This window comes from Triticum dicoccoides, chromosome 1A (genome assembly GCF_002162155.2).
Source record: "Triticum dicoccoides isolate Atlit2015 ecotype Zavitan chromosome 1A, WEW_v2.0, whole genome shotgun sequence".
NCBI classification, from domain to species: Eukaryota; Viridiplantae; Streptophyta; class Magnoliopsida; order Poales; family Poaceae; genus Triticum; species Triticum dicoccoides.
Genome location: NC_041380.1, coordinates 471,176,471 through 471,192,924, shown reverse-complemented (window position 1 = coordinate 471,192,924; position 16,454 = coordinate 471,176,471). Strand labels below are relative to the sequence as shown.

General features: G+C 45.8%; 1 long non-coding RNA gene across 2 annotated transcripts; it reads right to left on the bottom strand.

The window, feature by feature from the left end:
* Positions 1–968: 968 nt before the first annotated feature.
* LOC119279940 lies at positions 969–5,617 on the bottom strand. Of its 2 annotated transcripts, XR_005138067.1 has the most exons (5): positions 4,954–5,614; positions 4,747–4,885; positions 3,530–3,784; positions 2,867–2,979; positions 969–1,328 (listed from the first exon to the last, which is right to left on the bottom strand). It is a non-coding gene; the product is annotated as an uncharacterized LOC119279940 (long non-coding RNA). The 2 variants fall into 2 exon arrangements; XR_005138066.1 differs by having other exon boundaries at positions 2,867–3,784; positions 4,954–5,617.
* Positions 5,618–16,454: the final 10,837 nt, after the last annotated feature.

Below are 16,454 nucleotides of genomic sequence, written 5' to 3'. Positions count from 1 at the left end.
TTCTTCTTCTTCTCGCCAAACAGCTCAAGGAGCATCTTGTAGCCACTCGTTCATCTAGTGATCATGCGGAGACCCCGCAGAGCAGCAGTAGGGGTGTTATCTCCACGGAGAGCCCTGAAGCTGGATAAGATTCGCCGGCGTGCATGTCTTCGCCTCATCCGCTTCCAGGCACCGGCGACGTCTTACTGGCTCCCACAATGATAAGCCACCCGTTGGCATATGTCGCACCTACCACCCGACACTTTTATGGGGGCATAGTTATTTGAAAGGCCCATATGCTACCTAGCCCAGTCCACAAATAATTCTATGTGTTGCCGGTCCATAGTAGAATATGAAGCAGCACGGACTGCATCCATCATGCATGTTTATCCCCTTTTCTTCCATGGTTCCTCATTTGGGCGAGAGATCAACTGGTGAGATTTCACATTTCCTACTATTTCAGATTTCTCTGCATGCATGGATTTTCTTTATTGAAGGATAGTACCGATGTTGTCTTGGGTTGGCAGCCCTTCGGGTGGCATCAGTTGCCAAATAGATGAGTGATCAGTAGGAATCGAAACGCAGAGGATTGACCAAATCACAACAGCGAAACTGTGGTCGTTTTTCATGTATACATGGAGTGGCAGGTCATAGCATTGCTGAAGCGGACTAAAATTCAGGAGAACAGATGAGAACAGAAATGATTTGAAGTCAGGTCTGGGTTTAAAATGGGCATATGAAGTACTCCCTCTGTTCCTAAAAATAAGTCTTTTTAGAGATTCTATTACTGACTACATACCGGGCAAAATGAGTGAATCTACACTCTAAAATATGTCTATATACATCCGTATGTAGTTTGTAGTGTAATCTCTAGAAAGACTTATATTTAGGAACAGAGGAAGTATTTCAGTAGAGCTGTACCCAAATGCACAAAGGATTAGTAACCACAATACTAATTTACTCAAGGAAGATCTGCACAATTTCTCAAGTAAGAGCTGCACAATTTGTCATCAAAACAAACTAATATAGGATGGTGGGAATTATATGTTGATGCGTACACACCTTCACAACTATAACTCTATGTAACAATGCACAAAGGAGTAGCATCAGCAATACTAATTTACTCAAGGAAGAACTGGTCAATTCTTTCATCAGAATAAACTGTAATAGGATTGTGCAAATTCTGTAAACCTTGAATGTGGTCCATAGTACCTTCCAACGCCTATTAACATCAATATGTAATAAGGCGAGAGAAAAATAATTGTAACTATCTTTTCCTTCAAACATTTGAGAAAGCTTAGAGAATCTGCCCTGTTGCCTTTTCCTCCAATGTTCTCTTTTCCTTTTACCTGGCAAAAATGAAACATCCACACTTTGTTTAGAAGAACAAACTGGCAAAATCAATGTTCTTACCAACAGACTTACATATTGCAAGAGGGATTCTGGAGGTATTGACGCTAACTAAATTCAGGAAAGACCCAAAAGCATAATAATTTTGCAGCCCAATATTGATAAAAAGCTCAATTTTAGTATATACATACACGACATATCACATTCAAAATTGAGATATACTGCAGATAACGCATGACATGCATCAGGGTCAATCATATGGGTTCTACTTTGCTGTCAAACGATCCAAACAATTGTAAACAGGAAAGCTGGTCTGGTCGCATTTCTTGTACGACTTGACTGCATGCCTCGAGTACTCGCTCAAGGTGCCCCTACTGGTCTCGTTCTGGACCCAAAGAAGATGTCTGGCCAGTAGCACGGGCTGTAAGGGCTCATCAGGGTCGGGTGTTTAACACTAATAGTGCCCATTGGCCTGGCTCTGCCAGGTCTTAACGCCTACCGCGGCAAAGGTGAATAATCCTCTCCGTTACTGAAAAATATGTGTTGAGGACTCAAGTCAATAACATCATTTCTACATCGGAAAAGAAGTGTCCAAAATATCTGCCACTACTTTTACCTGAAGATTCGACTACCTATTGTGAAGTTTAATATCAATGGACCAATACCTATTTCAAATTGCAAAAACAGAATGCCGACGCAAACCAATGATATTCAACTATCTAACAATCATGAGTTAAAGAGAGGAATGCATGGATATGGAAACATCTCCGTGATTTGAGTACAGTCCAAACAAATGTGTATACATAGCTAGCCATATGGAGCTGTAAACCAAGACAGAGGACACCCAAGGCAGAACATCAGACAGTTACAAAGGAATATCAAAGAAACACTAAAGATAGAAAATAGTAAAGATGAAGGAAGCTTGTGCAAATACACAAAAGCCCATGGCTTCCGAAACACCGATCAAGAAGCATCAAAATTAGTACACCGACCAACCGACATGCATTGTTAAACCTGAGGTAGGGAGCATCAATCTATTATTCCAAGAATGAGAGTAATTTACTTTAAGAAAAGGCTAATGCACTTTCGGAAAATCAACAGTGGGACCATGCAGTACAAATAAATGGTATGGTGGCAACTCTTCCCTTCTCTCTAGCTCTAATTATGAACACAACACAATGATTCACCCCTATTCTAAACAGTATACTGAAATCTGAATTCAGTGGACATCATGTATGTATAACAACCTAGCCACTCCAACTTCAAAAGAATCAAGTTCCAACTCCACAACACATATGACCGTTACAGAACCACTTCTTAGTACCACCATTCTGGCCTTACAGTCACGTGGCAACGAAACTGATCCTCTTTTTTTATAGAAAAAGCAACTACTCTATAGGCACAATTCAGTTAACCGGGTGGTCAACCAAGCATTTTGTGCCTGCTGCAATCTTCAAGTATATACTATAACCAGCTTATTTGTTGATACTAAGAGATGTAAAAATAATCTAGAGTAGCAAAGGTTTAGATGTTGTACCAGTCAGCAAATCTGCACTGCACTGTTTGGAAGAGCATCAAATGGATCCAGCTATCTCTGGTCAGAGACGCACCAAAAGTCCGACCTGACAGCCCCTTTTCTTCTCCCCTCGCCTCCTCACATATTAAAAATATCGAGTATTAAATTTCTTCTTTAGCAATGGAAAGCATTAAGGGAAGCCTGATGAGAATTGAATAACTTCCTTCAAATAAATAAGTGACAATTAAATGAGGCACTCAACCAAGGCAAAAGCTTCATGATTTGTATGCCTTCTTTTCACTAACGGTGATTCTTACTTTAGTGTAGCCCTGAGTGAAAAAGAAAATAAACTTGTGCCTTATCGATCAAAATGTCACTACCTAGACTAATGGTCCAAACAAAATCACCTCTATGGACAAAAGATTCACCAATGGATAATTGACTGTAATGTGTATTATGAATCATGCATATCTGGCTCTAAATTAGCATGCCAGGAAAAAAATCAAGAAATTAAAGGCAATATTTCTCGGGGGATAAGATGCATCTTTCACATCTCAGTTAAAAAAAGCCCCAACATCACCAGTAAAAGTGTTTGTCTAAGTCTTGTCAATGAGTGGGATTGAAGGATGTAAAACTTTAGAGAACATAAGCATGGCATGGCAATACATGGATTGTTTTCTATACCTCAATGAAGATGGTCACCTATCGATGGTCGTGGTCTGGCTGAGCTACAACATGATGGTGGCTGCTGCAGTCACGAAGATTCAGGCGTTATCATTGGCACCACCAGTTTCTCTGACCTAAAAGAGAGTCTTGCTGTTTCCATCCTTGATACTGCCGGCAGCGCCATCAGTGCATGTCAGGCTTGCATGTTTGCCTCGAGCAAGCTGCCGTGAGCAGAAGAAAATCAACCATTAAGCAAAGGTCCTTCTTCTATACCTACAAAAATGAAGCAAGTTATACACTTTGTTTGGTTGAACAAACTGGCAAATTTGGTGTTGTTACCAACAGATCACAAGATGGATTCTGGAAGTATACTTGCTTGAACTGCTCTAGTAAATTGCCTATTGTCTATCACTACTAACAACACTATCAGTCAATTAAGTTACTTCATCCCATTATAATTGAACAAAATAAATATAAATACGCACATCGAGCCGTCTCCTTTTCTCACAAAAACAACACCAGGATCGTCATCAGTAAGAAGTGCACACAACAACCATGCCTCAGTTGATAAATAATGATGCAGTAATCAGAATATATAAAAAGTTAAAAACTTGACTTAAATAACATTGTATTGTCGCTTCTGAACTTAGACCAAGCAAACTAACATGGGATCTTTAACCTGGCCCACAAATAAGAGTTTAGCACATTATTTTGCGGACCTTTAACTTGCACAACATCCATATACAGAGTAAGATTACTGTAGCCTCTACAATACTCAATGATGGCATACATGACAAACAAAAGATCATGCAGGAAACACTACCATTCTGCATAGCAGAACTACTATCCATCCCATTCATCTGGATGTAGAATAATTACTACTATATCTTGCCAGTTCACTAATCAGTACAAAATGTCACGTTGCTGAAATCAGCAGCTTGCTTATCTTCATGATAGCTCCAATGATCCACACTTTAAAGACAAAATGCAAGGCTTTTTTTTGCGAGATAAAATGCAAGGCATTATTAACTCTCTATCATTGCTAATACACCCAGCTGGGTGTTTCAGATCATGCGAATTGGTCTGAAAGCAATTACACATACACCCAGGTTAGTGCTTATACACACAATTAGATTGGTCTGAAAGCACCCTTCCCCAATTCGAATTTTGTTCTCTTACACATACATCAAACCAACACATATGATCTGAAACAAGAGGAACAGCGGGCTAGATACCTTGGAGCAAAAACAAGAGGAATTGCGGCCGGACCTCGAGGTCAGCAAGAGAGCACATTTTGTGTGGTAGCCACAAGCATCTAGCTGTCGATCTCTGACTCGGGCTACCACAATCGCTGGAGAAAACCCTCATCTCAGCCTGGGAGCAAGGTGACACATCAACTACTGTAACTACCTCTCATTGATGAGAAGGGAGAAGAAGCTCACCCAGCAGCAGAAAGGAAGGCGATAACCAGAGGGATGACATGCTCCACCCCACGTCCTCGTCCTCGTCCTTGCACTTGGCCAGGCGATGAACGCGGGAACACCCTCTTCAATCCCTGCGTCCTCACCCTCTTCCTCGGGCAGCCCTCTTGCTCGGTGTTAGGCAGTGGGGAAGTGGAACAATAAAGATCCAGGAGTGGATCGAGCCACCACCAACCATTAGGTCGCACTTGACCTCGCCGGCGCCGGCTGGTGACCCTCTCCTGTCCGCCACTGGGTCCCCCTCCTCTCCTTCCTTCTTTCCCTCTCTCCCATCTTCTATCTCCTGCAGGGATCGATCCATGTGGTCGCCTTTGCCTCTGCCACCGGAGAGGCTCGCCTCCGCGGTCGCACGCCTTAGATCCGGCCGGAGGAAAAGGAGGAAGCGGCCCGCACTATCCTATTCATCGACGGCGACGACCTGAGCGCAACCGATGGGAAGGCGAGGAGGAGAAAGAGGCGGGGTGGTGGAGGAGCAGCCGAGGGCGACGGCGGCGTCCTTGGCCGAGCGCACGCACAGAAGGGACAGGGAGGGGTGCAGCGGCTACAGGGATTGAGGCGACGAAGAAAGGGGGCTAGGGTTCGTTTGGCGGCTGGGGTCAGATTGGGGCGAGACACGGGTGATTGGGTGCGAAGCGCGCCCAGGTGATTGGGCAAAACCTCCTGCACCCGGAAACAGCCAACCCAGCTAACAAGTGCCATTGTCTCAAAAAAAAAAAAGCTAACAAGTGCCCGACGTAAGCCCACTTGTCATTGGACTAAAAACAACCCTGAGGTAAAATAAGATGTGACTGCAGGTGAACATCCTACAGCTCAGGCGCGCCAGAAAGGCAGATCGGACGGCTGACGAAGCTCCAATCGGGGGAGCCTTGTGGAGGTGAGTTGGCTAGCTTTATTATAGTTTTAAATAAGCTTAACAGATAGAAGAATTTCTGCAATGGTATCGTTTATGAGGAAAGATTCTTGCAGGAATTCTCTGTGCTCCAATGTAGATGTAAGTACCTGTTGTATATCACTATATTTTTACATCAGCATGTATTTTGTTAATCGGCGTGGATCCAACCTTTATATGATCTAAATTTAGTTGTAGCAAAATGTATGATTAAAGGCCACAATGTTGATTTTTGCAAGGAAAACTGCCTGGTAGTTTTGCATCCTGAGCTGCATGAGTGTACTATCTCATATCAGTGGGTTTGAATACTTTGGTTCTGCAGTGGGTTTTTCAGTGGGTTTTTTTTACTGTGTTGTCCTGTTGTATCCCTAGTTCTTACATCATACTCCCTCCGTCCGGATTAAATGTCGCAGAAATGGATAAAACTGGATGTATCTAGAACTGAAATACGCCTAGACCCATCCATTTATTTCCGGATGGAGGAAATACATGTCAATATGTCATGCCTTTCTATTCTTCAGTACCTATTCTATCTCTGTTGTATCATGTTTTTATAACTGAATCACCATTCTTCTATATAAGGCATGCAAGGGGAAGACGACTATGTTAGAATCTGAAGGGTTACAAACCAGGTCTTTGCAAAAGATCCAAACACCAGGAGATAATAAACCAACTCCATTTTTCATAGATACTACTCCAGCATAGAGAAACCCAACTCCCACTGATAATAAGCATATTCCAGTGGCCAAAGAACTAGTCCGCTCTAGTCCAACAAAAGAATGTCAACTCCATTCTAAGAAGCGTGTTCGTATCCTCGTATCATGAAATTTTATAGCATTCTGATAATATTTTCTACATGTTTCTTACCCATCTCTCTTTTAGAAAATAAGGTTAAACGATGCAAGAATTCCTCCATTGGGATCGTATTCGAGGAAAATATCTTGCGGGAATTCTCTGTGCTCCAATGCTGATGTAAGTACCTGTTGTATATCACTATATTTTTACATCAGCGTGTATTTTGTTAATCGATGTGAATCTAACATTTATTTGATCTAAAATTAGTTGTAGCAAAATGTTAAAGGTGCCAATGTTGATTTTTGTAAGGAAAACTGCCTGGTAGTTTTGCATACTGAGTTGCATGAATGTATTATCTCATATCACGCACATTACTGAATTTTAGTGCTTCTCTGGTTGCCCATTCATTTATTGTGTCAATGTTTCTTTCGTATTACCTTACCTGGCTGATGATAGCTGTGACATATTGTGTTAATTTGGTGTAGGCTAGTTGCCCAAACGTTCGTTGTGTCAATGTTGCTTTCCTATTATCTGACTTGGTCAATGATAGCAATGCTAGTGTGTTAATTTTGTGCAGGCTGCTGAAGATAAGAAGACAAACTCTGAAAACGGCAAGGCAACCCCATTGTTTTTTTCCAGTAAATCTAGGCAAGGTAATATGGCAATAACTCATGATTAATCTGTTTGGTTCCCGTCCTAATTTATGTTATGATGCAGTGGTCGAGACACTCTCCACTATCAATAATACAAGCCTGCCAAAATCGCCATCTGAATCTGTTCAGTATCCTCTGTCTCGAATGCAACGGAATAAATGTATGTTTGTGAACCAATTAATGGCTGAAGCAATGATGGAAATGGTGGATGAATCAGAGGTGCAGAGTCGTGCGACACAACAACTGATCAATGTTTTCAGAGACAGTGTAGCAAAGCAGCAAGAACTTGCCCACATGCTTATGGGCGTCATCTATGCTGAGGTTGCAGATTGTGACGTCGTAGATGGTTAGGTTCTGCTCATTTATTTGCACTGGCATCAATCTTTGATTGCCCAGTGGATGTAATTTCCTGTAATATATGCTGGATGTGCAATGTTATTCCCTGTATGTCGTACCTTTGCTTGATCGGTTTTGGTCCTGTGCATAATTGCTCGTCGTAATGGGCTCAAATTATCTAATTTGGCCTAAAGACATGAACGAACTTTAGTGGGCCCATTAAGTTAATGGGCCGTTACTAGGCCGAAAGTTAATGGTCGTCCCTCTTACCTCCCGGGTCATTAACATGTCGACATCGAAGTGGGCAACAGGTGGCCCCAATTTATTTCTCGGGCCGTTAACAGGCCATTACTAAGTTTGGGCTACATATGGCCCAACTATATTGTAGGCCTTTAGCAGGCCGAAAGAGACAGCGGGCTTGTACTGGACCATGAAGAGCATGGGCCGCTAAGAGGCCGAAAGTCAGGTCGTATTGTAAACGACCCAACTGTGTTGTGGGCCTTTAGCAGGCCAAAAGAGAAACCGGGCTGGTATTGGACCATGAAGGGCATGGGCCGTTAAAAGACCAAAACTAAGGTCCGACTACAAATGGCCCAACTCATTTATGGTCTGTTAACAGGCCGAAAGGCACACAGGGCCGGGAATTGGCCCAACACTTAAATGGGTCGCTAAAAGGCCCAAACTCAGGTCCGACTACAAATGGCCCAACTAATTTATGGGCCGTCAACAGCCTGAAAGTGACACCGGGCCAGAAATTGGCCCAACACTTAAATGGGCCGCTAAAAGGCCGAAACTCAGGTCCGACTACAAATGGCCCATCAGATTTATGGGCCGTCAACAGGCTGAAAGACACACCGGGCCGGAAATTAGCCCAACATTTAAATGGGTCGCTAAAAGGCCGAAAATGTACATCCTAAAAATTGGCACATCCATTAAATGGGTCGTTAACAGGTCGAAATCTCATCGGGCCGATATTGAGCCCAAATATATAGCGGGCTGTTAACGGGCTCGAACTGACGATGGGCTGCAATGGTGTCAAATCTTTAACGGGCCGTTGACGGGCCGAATTGGCACATCTCGTATGGGTCGTGGGCTTAAATGGACCTGACACAAGTAGGCCTTATATGGGCCGGCCTGCTAATTTTTACTGGGCCAGCCTTTTTCACCGGAATGGGCCACTATTGGGCTGTGCCACGTGTCGACCTATCATAGGCGCGTCCTGTCCAATGAGTGGATGACATCTGTCCCAACGGTGAGGCAACACGTGTTTCCTGCGGCCAATGATGATTTTACATGTGGAAAATCCCCATTGGTCCGGGCTGTTAACGGGTTATCGGATCCAAAACCGGACTTGATAGCTTAACGGCGTTCCGTTACGGTGGATGCCATGTGTCGGTCACCCTTGACGAAATCACTTCTGTGACGCGCGATTTATTGTCATGGAAGTGGACACTTCCGTGATGATAATTTTGGTAATGTCATGGAACACTTCTACGACATCACAGATATGACTATCTTGATTTTGTCATAAAATCGTCATGGATGTACATGCATGACAAAAAACGTGACCTACTATGACAAACACGTATCATCACGGAAGTGTATTTTTTTGTAGTGCAACGTAACTGGGTGATTATAAAGATGCTCTACAGGTATCTCCAAAGGTATTTATTGGGTTGGCAAAGATCGAGATTAGGATTTGTCACTCTGAGTATCGGAGAGGTATCTTTGGGCCCTCTCGGTAATGCACATCATAAGAAGCTTTGCAAGCAAAGTGACTAATGTGTTAGTTGCAAAATGATTTATTACAGAATGAGTAAAGAGACTTGCCGGCAACGAGATTGAACTAGGTATGTAGATACCAACGATCGAATCTCGGGCAAGTAACATACTGATGGACAAAGGGAATAATGTATGTTGTCATAACGGTTCGACCGATAAAGATCTTTGTAGAATATGTAGGAGCCAATATGAGCATCCAGGTTCCGCTATTGGTTATTGATGAGAGAGGTGTCTCGGTCATGTCTACATAGTTCTCGAACCCGTAGGGTCCGCACGCTTAATGTTTGATGACGATATTGTATTATTTGTTCGGAGTCTTGGATGAGATCACAAACATTACGAGGAGTATCGAAATGGTCGAGAGGTAAAGACTGATATATAGGACGATAGTATTCGGACACTGGAAGTGTTCCGGAGTGTATCGGTATTTATTAGAGTACCGGAGGGGTTACCGAACCCCCGAGAAGGTACATGGGCCATATGGGCCATAAGAGGGGAGCACACCAGTCCACAAGGGGTGGCGCCTGAGGGAGTCCTAGATTAGGGGGTCCTCGGATAGCCGGACTATATCCTTCGGCCGGACTGTTGGCTTATGAAGATACAAGATTGAAGACTTCGTCCCGTGTCCGAGTGGGACTCTCCTTTGCGTGGAAGGCAAGCTTGGCAATTCGGATATGTAGATCTCCTCCCTTGTAACTGACTATGTGTAACCCTAGCCTCCTCTGGTGTCTATATAAACCGGAGGGTTTAGTCCGTAGGACAAGAACAATCATAATCATAGCTAGCTTCTAGGGTTTAGCCTCTACAATCTCGTGGTAGATCAACTCTTGTAATACTCATATCATCAAGATCAATCAAGCAGGAAGTAGGGTATTACCTCCATCGAGAGGGCCCGAACCTGGGTAAACATTGTGTCCCTTGCCTCCTGTTACCATCCGCCTTAGACGCACAGTTCGGGACCCCCTACCCGAGATCCGCCAGTTTTGACACCGACATTGGTGCTTTCATTGAGAGTTCCACTGTGCCGCCACGACAAGGCTTGATGGCTCGTCTTGTTGTCAAGGACAACATTACCTCGGGGGGAGCCCTGGCTGTAGGCCAAACTCTCCAACTAGGCGGCTTCGTCATGACCGCCCGTTCGGCCGTCGCGCCGACGATGACTTCTCGGGTCATCAAAAACAGCCTCCATGCCGGCTCGGGATTCGCCGAGCAGATGGATCCAATAGAGCTCTCTTCCCTGAACGACCTCTTAGATTGCATCGCCGCCCTGGGAGTCGCAACGGACTATGATCAGATCGGGCTTAAACCCGACCAAAGGGATATTAACTCTCCGCCGGTCACCCGTCAGATAGCGGTGGTGGAGGAGCAATGTAGCAATTCTTCCTCTATTTTATGGACAAACTATGTCCAGATTCCCGAGCTCTCCAAGACGGATACCCATCCACGGGAGGACATGGCCCAAGCCTCGAACCTAGAATCAGACGGCGGGCCTGAACTATTGGGCAACATCCCGGAGTCCGAACTGCCAAGCTCGGAAACTCCTCCGTGCCTAGGTCTTAGATCGGGTCAGGGTTTGGACCTAAATCTACCCACCCACCCAGACTCAAGTGATCTTTCCCATATTAGACAAGAGCCCCAAGAGACAGTACATCACTATTGGGCCAGATTCCTCCTTGTAATGAGCAAGGTCAAGGATTGTCTCGAGGAAGACGCAATTTCATTCTTTTGCAAAAATTGCACGGACAAGGGAATCCTCAACGCCATAAGTCGCCGTGACATAGCACACTTTGCTGACTTAGCAGCTATAGTACGGAAGTACTGTGTGATGGAAAGCACCTGGAAAACCCAAACCAAATTCTGGGACCCTCCGGCTCTCACTAAACCCCCCGTCCGAACTAAAAGGGTGTACTCTCGTAAGTCACCCGATCCAATTACAAAGAAACAAAAGCCCACTACAGGGCGTAGAACTGTATTGGAGGGATGGCTCGATGGGCCATGCAAAATTCACAGTACAGCGGATACCATGCCAACACACAGCCTTAGAGCATGTTGGATACTCCGGCAGGTGGCCAAAAGCGGTGAGGATATCCTCACCAACAATACAACAGAGTACCATCCTGCGGAGAATAACAATACAATATTGACAGTCTTCGAGACCTTCGCCTCAAAGAATAGGCGCAAGCGAACACTCCGCAGCCTTGCCGAAGTCTGCCATGTTGCAGCAATAAATCCATGGAACGACACGGCCATAACATTCAATGCCAGTGATGAACCTCAATTCTGAACAGCCCGAGCACCAGCCACTTTGGTCCTTAGTCCAATTGTGGACGGCTTCTGGCTTACTAAAGTGCTCATGGACGGTGGTAGCGGATTAAACCTCATCTACGAGGAAACTCTTAGAAAAATGGAAATAGACAAGAGACGCATTGAGCAAAGCAGCGCGACCTTCAGAGGAATCATCCCTAGTCGGGAGGCACGATGTGCGGGAAAAATCACACTAGATGTGGTATTCGGCACGCCGGAGAATTATAGGTTCGAAGAAATCACATTCCAAGTGGCCCCATTCAGTAGCGGATACCACGCCCTTTTAGGGCGGGAGGCATTCACGATTTTCCAAGCTATACCCCATTACAGGTACATGAAGCTCAAAATGCCCGGTCCTAATGGAATCATCACTCTGGCTAGTGATCCGGACGTAGCACTCCGCGCCGAAAATAAAACCGCCGCACTAGCCCTCAAGGCGTTATCCGAAGCCCTCGCGACCGAAGAACTAACTACGCTACGCTCCACAGTGGACAGGGATGACGTGATACTCGACAAAAGACCCAAGTCCACCTCTTTTAAACCAACGAACGAAATAGTCAAATTCCAGGTCCACCCAATGGACCCTACAAAAACAGCATCCATCGGGGCACAGCTGAACCCCACAACAGACGCCGCACTGCGGGAGTTCTTGCGCGAGAATTGGGACATCTTTGCCTGGCATCCTTCAGACATGCCAGGAATCCCACGCAGGCTGGCTGAGCATAGCCTTAACATTCTAAAGGGGTTCAAGCCGGTCAAGTAGACTCTTTGGCGTTTCTCTGAGCCTAAGCGACAAGCCATGGGAGAAGAGCTAGCCAAGTTACTCGAGGCCGGATTCATTAGAAAAATAAAACACTCGGACTGGCTAGCAAACTTGGTGATGGTACCAAAGAAGGACAAATCCTGGCGCCTATGTGTCGATTTCAAGGACCTTAACAAGGCTTGCCCCAAGGATCCCTCCCCCTCCCCCGCATCGATCAAATTATCGATGCTACCGCAGGACACGACTTATTGTGCTTCCTCGACGCATACTCCGGATACCATCAAATTAAGATGTCGGAGCCCGATCAAGCCGCAACGACATTCATCACTCCATACGGCCCCTTCTGTTTTAACACCATGCCTTTCGGGCTCAAAAACGCTGGCGCAACCTATCAACGCATGATTCAGACATGCCTGGAAACACAAATCAGCAAAACAGTGGAGGCATAAGTAGACGATGTGGTCATTAAAACAAGACACGTCGAATCCTTAATAGACGACTTGAGGCTCACGTTCGACAACCTCCGAACATATGACATCAAACTCAATCCGGAAAAATGCGTTTTCGGCGTGCCCGCCGGAAAGCTCTTGGGCTTCATCGTCTCCAATAGAGGAATCGAAGCAAATCCGGCTAAAATCCGAGCTTTGTCACAGTTGGCTATCCCAACAGACCTCAAGCAAATCCAGAAGTTAACTGGATGCGTGGCTGCCTTAAGCCGCTTTATCTCCCGATTAGGAGAAAAGCCACTACCTCTTTATCGCCTTCTTCGACGCACCAAACACTCGAGTGGACGGATGCGGCCACGGCCGGATTGGAAGAAATAAAGGCCGTATTGGCCACCAACCCAATCTTGGCCACGCCAAATGTCGGCGAACCAATGTTGTTATATATAGTGGCAACACACCAAGTTGTAAGCGCAGTGCTCATCGTCGAACAAGAGACGGGCGGACATAAGTTCCCGCTTCAAAAGCCAGTATACTATGTATCCACCATCCTCACTCCATGCAAATCACGGTACCCACATTATCAAATACGCGGTCTTCATGGCATCCCGGAAACTATGACGGTACTTTCAAGAGGGTTCAAATACGGTGGCCTCCGAAGTACCACTCAACGACATAATAAATAACCGTGATGCCACGGGCCGGATTGCCAAATGGGCTATCGAGCTCCTCCCGTTCGACATAACATATAAACCACGGCGAGCCATTAAGTCGCAAGTACTGGCTGATTTCGTCGCTGAATGGACGGAAGCCAAACTCCCTAAAAAGTATGTCGCGTACTCCAATTGGATCATGCACTTTGACGGCTCTAAAATGCTGGCTGGTCTGGGGGCAGGCGTCGTCCTGACATCCCCCACCGGAGATTCAGTCCAATACGTACTCCAAATATTATACACAGACTCCAACAATGCAGCAGAATATGAGGCCCCGTTGCATGGTCTCCGAATGACAGTCTCCATGGGAATTCAACGCCTAGAGGTGCGGGGGGATTCGAACCTCGCAATATATCAAATAAACGGGGACTTTGATGCCAAGGACCCAAAAATGGCGGCTTACCGCAACGCCGTCCTCAAAATGTTAGCTCGGTTCGAAGGCCTCGAATTCCACCATGTGGTCCGAGAAAACAATCAAGCGACGGATATCCTCGCCCGCATCGGCGCTAAGCGCGACCCTGTCCCACCTAATATCTTCTTGGAAAGGTTGTTTAAGCCATCCGTGGTGTGGGAAGGGGAGACCGGCAAAAATAGTCCGGATCCGGCCACAACACCAGACCCCGAACACTCTGACGTAATCGGAGGCTCTGCCACTGAAATAACATCTTTGACCCACGTGATTATGGCTGTCATCGCCCCATGGACAGAACCCTTCTTGGCTTACCTAACTAGGCAAGAACTCCCTGATGACCCAAACGAGGCACGTTGCATTGTGCGGTGGTCTAAAGCCTACAAGGTCCACGAGGGAGAGCTTTATAAGAAAAGCGCTATCGGAGTACTTCAAAGGTGCATCTCCAAAGAGGAAGGATGACAACTTTTGGCAGAAATGCATGCTGGACTTGGTGGCCACCACGCCGCAGCTCGGGCCCTTGTAAGCAAGGCCTTCTGTATAGGTTTTTACTGGCCGACGGCCCGAGCAAATGCACAGGACCTCGTTCAACGTTGCGTCGGTTGCCAGCTTTTTGCAAACCAAAGCCATATGCCACCTACCGCTCTCCAAACAATCCCCATTACTTGGCCCTTTGCGGTCTGGGGGCTTGACATGGTCGGACCCCTTAAAGGGGGAAGCCATAAGAAAAAATACCTATTGGTCATGGTGGATAAATTCACCAAATGGATAGAAGCCAAACCAGTTAAAATGGCCGAGTCCGGACCAGTGATAGACTTCATATCCGGGGTTGTACACCGTTACGGCGTCCCCCACAGCATCATCACCGATAACGGCTCGAACTTTATAGCCGACGATGTAAAAAGTTGGTGCAGCAACATGGGCATTAAGCTCGATTATGCCTCTGTCTATCACCCGCAAACTAACAGTCAAGTCGAGCGAGCAAATGGTCTTATCATGAGCGGTATTAAACCCAGATTAGTGCGATCCTTAAAGGAATCTGATACGCACTGGGTGGAGGAGCTTGACTCCGTACTATGGGGGTTACGGACCACGCCGAATCGCGCTACCGGATACACATCGTTCTTTATGGTGTACGGCGCAGAGGCGGTACTGCCCTGCGACATCATTCATGACTCACCTTGAGTGTGCATGTACGAAGAGAAAGAAGCTGAGCTTGATCGGCAGGACAGTTTGGACGCCCTGGAGGAGGAGCGTGACATGGCAAAAGCCTGCTCCACATTCTATCAGCAACAGGCTCGGCGGTATCAAAGCAGAGAAGTATGGGCCAAAACTTATAACGTTGGCGAACTCGTTCTACGCCTACCGGAGAAGAAAAAGGACAAGCTCAAGCCCAAATGGGAAGGTCCCTTCGTTGTCGACAAAGTTCTGACCGATGGAGCGTACCGTCTGCAGGATGCATCGGACAATCGACTCGAGTCAAACCCATGAAACGCAGCCAGACTCCGAAGGTTCTACGCCTAGTGCCGGACTCTGTGTTCGTCTCCTTACCTCCGTCAATTTTTTATACATCTTTTATCTATCTTTTCTTTCTTTCTTTCTCCCCTTTTTCTTCACGGCCTTAAAAGGTTAAAATGTGTCTTGACTACACAATCTTGACACGCTAGGCGTGCTCATTATACCTCTGGGCTTCTTATACATAAGCTTAATATAACTATGTTCCGGGCTCTATGCCCCCAGTGCATGTGTTACTTTTCCACATGTACCTTTTCTTCGCCATTATATGCATCGATATGACTTAAGTTTTGGCCAAGCTAGGTTGCCTGGCTCTTGTGTTTATGCCCTACGTTCTCGTTAATTCGGCTAGGGCATAAGGGGAGCACCTCTACGATTGTTATTGCCGGTTCAGCCGGATGTGTACCTCAGACTGGGTGAAGCCGAAAGCTAGTGTTCTTAAGGTAATATTCGGTCGGTGAACAAAAGATGGCTTTTATTTACTGTAATACATGCCCCCAGATGTTTATATCATGCGTCTCTTCTCTCAGTTCGGACATGCACATTAATGCATGCGTACCCAGGGAAAGGAACCCTTAACGGAACTATTCTCCCTGGAAGATGTTTCTTACTATCCATGTAATATAACAAAGCTAGTTGGGTACTTGTCTGTTCAAGCACTTATGACCCCTACGCCTGGTTTCCACGTGTACCCTAGTTTTTACATAACTGAGCAGGTATTCGGATACACTCCGGACTGTCGGGTCCGGAGGCTGAAGCGAAAAGGTCCGCCATGGCAAATGATTTACAATCCGGCTAGGGACAATATATGTCACTTGAAGTACACAGTCACTTAGACTGACTAAATTCTTCTTCTATAC